The sequence below is a fragment of the Scylla paramamosain genome, chromosome 2 (assembly GCF_035594125.1).
Source record: "Scylla paramamosain isolate STU-SP2022 chromosome 2, ASM3559412v1, whole genome shotgun sequence".
NCBI lineage: Eukaryota > Metazoa > Arthropoda > Malacostraca > Decapoda > Portunidae > Scylla > Scylla paramamosain.
The window spans coordinates 17,000,001-17,007,500 of NC_087152.1; the positions used below are offsets into that span (position 1 = coordinate 17,000,001).

The 7,500-nt window shown below is 34.5% G+C and overlaps 1 long non-coding RNA gene across 1 annotated transcript in view; it reads right to left on the reverse strand.

Annotated features, from left to right (window-relative positions):
* Window positions 1-7,500, reverse strand: part of LOC135111084 (uncharacterized) — a 166,892-nt gene that overhangs the window by 62,488 nt on the left and 96,904 nt on the right. Inside the window, exon 2 of the long non-coding RNA XR_010273555.1 lies at window positions 7,449-7,500. This exon is cut by the window's right edge and continues 1 nt beyond it. This is a non-coding gene — a long non-coding RNA (uncharacterized LOC135111084). The remainder of the gene's footprint in view (window positions 1-7,448) is intronic.

Consider the following 7,500-nt stretch of genomic DNA (forward strand, 5'->3'; position numbering starts at 1 on the left):
TTTCGAAGAAGACACAAGAAGCAAGGCTTAGAAGGTACGGTCACGTAATGAGAAGGGATGGAGCGAGTGATGAGAGAAGAGTCCTGGATATGGAAGTGCAAGGAAGGAGGAGGAGAGGCAGACTCAAGATTAGATGGAAAGATTGCATACAAGATGACATGAGAGAGAAGGGACTAGATACCGACATGGCAGGTGACAGAGGAAACTGGAGACGGCTCATCAAATACAGCGTCCCCATACAGAAATGGGCTAATAAGTTGACAACGAAGACACAACGAGAGATACAGAAACACAAATGAAAAAAAAAAGAAGACTTGGATAAGCAAGAGTCAAGGTTATGCTGCAACGAGTTGGAGTGTTCTAATTCAGCCCAGAGAGGTCCCAGGTGGTACGATCTATCCCCTGGGAACTAGAGGCTGTGCTGGGGAAAGCAGATTAGGGTGGGTGGCTGACACAGTGGGGAGCTGTAAGAGTAAGTGTGAGAGAGAGACAGAGAGAGGTGGATGTGAGTATTGAAGTGGATAGATGCTGTGGACAAGGTGCGTGAGTTTTGGGAATTTTAGGATGGGTGGGTGTTGCTGTAGGTGAGAGTGGGAGAAATGGGTGAGTGCTTTGATGGATGTGCTCTGTGTTTTGAGTGGGAGAGGGAGACGAGAGTGGGTGTCACCGCATTCGACTGGCTGTGTGTGTGTGTGTGTGTGTGTGTGTGTGTGTGTGTGTGTGTGTGTGTGTGTGTGTGTGTGTGTAGTCAGTGTAGTGGTGTGGGGAGGGGAGAAGGGAGGTTTAAAAGGAGCACGATGCCTTCAGTCCACACGAGAATATTAAACAGTTCTCTCCCCTCGTGTCTCGTTTTCTCGACACACTTTTTATTTATCTTTTTTCCCGAATTCAATTTTCTTGATTCTTTACTTTTTTTTTTCTCTCTCTCTCTCCCTCTTTTTCTTTCTGAATCGGTGTGTCTTTTTACTTGTGTCTGTGTGTGGGTGTGCGTGTGTATCTGCCTTTCAGGGTGTCTGCCTTTTTGTTTGTAGTCAGTTGTTGCAGTTCACACGATAGATTACTATTGGTTATTATGATGCTGGGATTATATGAGATCTAATACTTATTGACAACACGTACTAAGCGATCCTATGCACCTGATAATACGATCAAATTTATACATTCCATAGTTTTCTGATTATCGCTGTTTGATCCCTCTATCTATCCACTTAGCTCTACATCTGAAAAAAGGCAGGCGCTGCAAGTGAGAGAAGTGATAAAAGTGTTACGAAGCATTTTTCTTTTTGTAAATCTCCAAATTGACTTTTTGTCATTACTTTCACGTTTTAATCTTTGTAAAAAACATATGAACCTATTTCTTTCAATAAGATATTCTTCGTAATTTTCAGTTTCAATGCTATTCATTTTCACTGTCCATCTGTCAATCCTCACCATTCTCAACCCATCACCATCCATCACCACTCCCATCAACCACCAACTCACACCCCTCACCACTCATCATTACCAGTCACTCACATCACCCCCATCATTATCCAGTAGTCCTCTGCAGCTCATCATAATCCATCAACCCTATCATCACGTTTCATCCCCACCCCGCCACCTGCCGCCTCCCACCCCTGCGATCACTGCACATCACCTCCCGCCCCTCATCATCACCCACCTGGCAAAGCTGCTGCCCGAGGATTAGCAGGTATCAGAACTAAGGTGAGGATTGTCGTCAATTAGTGCACACGTCACCAAACCCACTTATCTATCTGTCGATCTGTCTGTCTATCTGTTTACATATCTGGCTCTTTTTCTATCTATCTATCTATGTGTATATATATATATATATATATATATATATATATATATATATATATATATATATATATATATATATATATATATATATATATATATATATATATATATATATATACATACGAGTATTTTTCCATACACCAATCCCTTTCTATGTCTAAAAAGGTTTTCTAAATGCACAAGAGGCAAACCAAAGACAAAAGGCAAGTTTTAGGAATAAAACAGAAAAGAAAAGAGAAAGGCCCGCTAATTGTCCCTCCCAAACAAGAAGAAAGAACTCGGAAAAAAAAAAAGAGAGGCGATTTAGGTTTAGAAGTAGATAAATATAAATATACATAGACAGTTAGTTGGTAGTTAGTTTTGTGACTGTGGCAGACTTGATAAAACGAGATGCAGAAGAGGAGACGAATAGATGAACAGCAAGACATGAGTGGATTTTTTTCAATCTCGACTGTCTCATCACTACACACACACTTTCCAGTCAATTATTAGAAACACCTGAAACATTTATTTATAGCTATTAGTTATGCAAAGTAATAACATATAAACATAGAGAACTTTTAACATATATAACTAGAGCTAGCAAAGCAAAGCAATGTTTTTAGGCAAAAAAATAATAATAAAAATAAAGATAAAAATAAATAAATAAATAAATAAATAAATAAATAAAAGACTGATGTAGAATATCTGCCTGGAGCAACATTAATAATTATAGTAATGATGATAATGCCAATAATAATAACCAAATATAATATAATAATAATACAGAATTAGATGTTGAACATATGAGATAATAACAAAAAGATATACATATACAAATGTATATACGTACACATTCATATACTTATGTATAAGTAAATACCATATATACTCTTTAAGAAATTGATATTATGTTATGCATATACATAAACATATGCATATACATATACTATATATAAAGAAAGAGTAAGTTGGTTAATAGCTCATCATGATGTTTTTTGATCGGCTTTTGAATATGCTGAGGGAGGGAGCATCTTGAACATGTGTAGGAATAGAATTCCATATAACAGGACCCAAACAAGTAGCTGAATGTTAAAACTTTGAAAGACGCTGAATAGGAAAGCTAAGGTTGTCGCGGTGACAGATACTAAAATTATGAGATAGGCGGAGGTCATGCATGCCATTCTTATCTTTATACATGAGTGTAGCTATTGCCAGTTTATCTTTACATTTTTTTGTTTCTTTAAAGAGTGGAATAGTATGTGCTAAATAATCGCTGTTAGTAGTATTTCTTACTTTTTTTTTTTTTTTTTGAGCTGCAGTTTTATAGGGTTAGATGGGTCGTGTATGTTGTACACCAAATGGGATTACAGTAGGTAATTAGTGAATAAATGTGAACATAGTATATAGACTTTAGCACACTTAAAGGCATGAGATCCTTTATTTGAAAAAGCAGAGCAATGTCTCTTGATATCTTTAGTGTAAGGTTATATATGTGATATTTAAATGATAGTGAATCATCACACCAAGAAATCTTATTCTATCAATTTTAGAGATATTTTCATTATTATTTTTTATTTTTATTTTTATTTTTATTCTTTTTCTTTATTTTTTTTAGTAGTGAATAGCATGAAGTAGGGTTTTTTTTTTTTAGTATTAATTGTAAGTCTGTTACATAGACGCCATTTGTAGAGTTTCTCAAGTTCACGATTTGCGTTCAGTACAAGTTTAGATCTGCTCAGTAAAGTGTCATATCTTCAGAGAAAATATCAGATATATAACTGATGTACATCAGAAGCAGAATAGGGCCTAGCATACTTTCTTGAGGAACATCAAGGTTGACAGTAGTGGTAGATGATTTTTCGCAGCTAAATACAGCATATTGATGTCTATCCGCTAGGTAATCTTCAAACAAAGAGAGTATTGGGCCTCTAATTCCATAGTGGTGAATTTTGTTAATAAGGATCTTATGATTAACTGTGTCAAAGGCTTTAGCAAAATCTATAAATATGGATAAGACATGGAGTTTTTGTCAGTTGCAGAAAGAATATCAATGGAAAATGGACTTAATGCTCTATAAATGTCACAGCTCCGCCTAAAACCATATTGAGAAGGATTTAGTATATTCTTAGTTACAAGATAGTCTGTTAAATAAACCTTCATTAAAGTTTCAAATATTTTAGAGAAAATTATGAGCTGAGATATTCGTCTATAATTTTTAGGGTCATCATCAGAACCAGATTTGTGGATAGGTGTAATTTTTGTGGTCTTCAACAGCGATGAAATGTTCCAGTTGTAAAAAAAAAATGAAAACAAGAGTTTCTTTTAATAACATACGTAGGATGAAATATCATTAATACCCGAATTTTTATTGCTTAATGGCTTAATTATCAAAGGTAGTAATAATAGGGGAAATCATCGAATTTGGAAAATTACCTTGAAGAGTCTTTCGGGTTCTTATTTATATTTGGGAGGTTTCTGTCAAGTTCAGGTACAATACTGGAAAAATGGTTACTGAAGACTTCTGATATATCTGACGGGTCACTTAATATTGAATTGTTATATTGCAAGGATTTGATATTGTTTACTTTGTATGTGTTACCTTTTAATTCATGAATTGCTTGCCAAATCTTTTTGGTATTATTACGAAAACTTGTAAATATTTGGAAATAATGGTTAATTTTGGCAGCCCAAATAACCTGAGTAAGGTGATTTCCATATTGTTTAAAAACCTCATGAGAAACTGTTCCAAGTTTATACATTTTAAACAACTTACATTTATATTTAATAAATTTAAGTATTCCGCTTGCAAGCCATGCGTTATGGAGTCTTTTAAAAGTAACTATTTTTTTTTTCTAATGGAAAACTTTTATTGTAAAAATCATGTACTTTTTTGTAGAAAAGGTTAAAATTATCATTAGTATTTTCTAGATTAAGTACTTCTTCCCAGTTTATTCTGTGTAGCTCATTGATAAATAGATTGTGATTATTAGTATTAAAGACTCTAAAATTAATCTTATGTTTAGTATTAGGTCTAGAATGCTGATTGATATTAATAAATATAGGAAGATGGTCTGATATATAATAATGAAAGATACCTGATAGAGAAGGAGGTGTGAAATTAGTCCAAATCTGACCTAGGTGAGAGGTTTGACCAAGCTCAGGAGTATCGGAAAATCGTGTAGGTCTGGATATGTGGGGGAAATAATGAAGTGACTACATGGAATTAAGGAATAAATTAGTAGGAACATGAGTGAAATGTTCCAGTAGATTAATATTGAAGTCCTCTGTTAGTAACAATCTGTTAAGTCTGAAAATGTCGTTATTCAACAGATCATTTAAGATAGATGTTAATTCATTACCACCTATATGTTTACTCTTAGGCCTATAAATAACGGAAATTATATAATTTGAATCATTTAATGTTTGTTTAAAAGTACAGATTTCAACATTTTTCATTTATAAAGCAAAACTGGTTCAATAATTCTGTCTGTAACATATTGTTAATAAAATCATAAATCCCTCCATGTTCTCTTTCATTTCTTATTAAGTGATACGAATGATAGCTTGCCAATGAATAAAGATGTTTAGTGTGTTCTTGTAGCCATGTCTCAGTAATTGCAATTATATCAGGTGGTTTTGGTAAACAATTAAGAAAAGATTTTAATACATCAAAATTTTTGTGAAGTGATCTAATATTAATATGTATAACGTTAAGATAGTTGTTACATAATGACTCTGTTGCTGACATATAATCCTCAAAAATGAAATTTTTCTATTAAAAAAGTAAGATTTCGCTGCCCTGAGACTTTTTCTATTACTCTGAATTATAAGCATAAGGATACATCATCATCATCATACTAAGAATTATATGCATTTTCCATATGTTGTATAAAAGTTAAAACGGGTTAATAAATACAATAAACTAAAGAATAGAAGGAAAGAAAAAAATATATATATAAGACTAAGAAGCTGCTATGAGTACATCATCAGATATTTGTACAGGGCCTTTATTTTTCACATGATCTTATATTCTTAAAGGGTTAGATATAGAAATGATCTAAAGATAATTCTACGCAAAATACTATAGTTTCCCACATTTCTGGTCATCTAAAGTACAATATTTTATTTTTTTTTAGTTTCTTTTCCTCCCTAATGTCAGTTTTTTTTCGCTTGCATTAATACGTCGATGGAGTTTTTTCTCCCTTTAAACGAGGAAGTCTGGCTGACCGCTACCCCGTAATGCTAGTAACCCTCCACTATAGCCTTTGTGTGTGTGTGTGTGTGTGTGTGTGTGTGTGTGTGTGTGTGTGTGTGTGTGTGTGTGTGTGTTTGTGCGTGGGTGCGCGAGGGAACGTGTGCGATGCGTTGAGCAACCAATACCAGACAGCAGCGCCTCTTTCATCTTCACGACAAAGGCTAAACTTTTTAAATCCTCAATAATTCGCTACTTATATTAGCGAGGCTCCAACGCTCCATCTCTCTCTCTCTCTCTCTCTCTCTCTCTCTCTCTCTCTCTCTCTCTCTCTCTCTCTCTCTCTCTCTCTCTCTCTCTCTCTAAGGTAATCAACACATGGTATCATTTTTTCTTAAATCAGAAAACCTCCCCAGTCACTACTGCAACACACATACAGACATACAGACAGACAACACGTGGATCGTGAGCGAAGTGTCGTCAGTTCACGCAGGGTGAAATGGAGTCCCGTGTCCTCCCGGGATTAGCGGCTCATAATGGCTGCACAAATAGCTATCACTCACTCGCGTCCCAGACCTATTTCGAATATTTAGCACGCAAAGGGATTCATGTCTGCGGAATGATGGATGGGGGAGGTTTTTGTATTATAAAATATAGTACTTCTGCTTGTTGTTGTCGTTATTGGTGGTATTATTACTGATATTATTGTTTTTATTCTTATTGTTGTTGTTGTTGTTGTTGTTGTTGTTGTTGTTGTTGTTGTTGTTGTTGTTGTTGTTGTTGTGTTGTTGTTTTTTGTTATTATTATTGTTATTATTATTATTATTATTATTATTATTATTATTATTATTATTATTATTATTATTATTATTATTATTGTTATTTCTATTACTACTACTACTACTACTACTATTATTATTATTATTATTATTATTATTATTATTATTATTATTATTATTATTATCAGCAACAGCAATAGCAACACCATCATAATTGTTACTGTTACTACTACTACTACTACTGCTACTCCTACTATCAATACTGAATGAGATGGTTTTGTTATTGTTGGTAAGACTAGTGGGAGCAGCAGCAGCAGAAGAAGAAGAAACAGTAGCAGTAGCAGCAACAGCAATAACGGTAAGAGTAGCAACAATAGTAGTTTTACAAGTATCAATAGACGCATCATCTCCTAAGATAAACTAACACGCACAAGTAGTAGTACAGTAATAGTAATCATAGTATTAATAATCACCTCTATGCACCTCTATAACCATTCCAAGGAGGATTACTGAAGACATCTCAAGAACTAAACTGACCATCTCCTTTGATTTCACTACTCCTGGTTCTATATAAAGCAATATTTCGTGCGACCTTTTTTTAAATCCATTATTTCGCTCCATGCCTGTGTCTCTCTCTCTCTCTCTCTCTTTCTCTGTCTGACTCAAAACATAACAATACATGTCCCACTCACCCAGAAGGACACAGTAAAGATGCAGCCGCCCTTCCCTCCTTCCTCTCCTTCA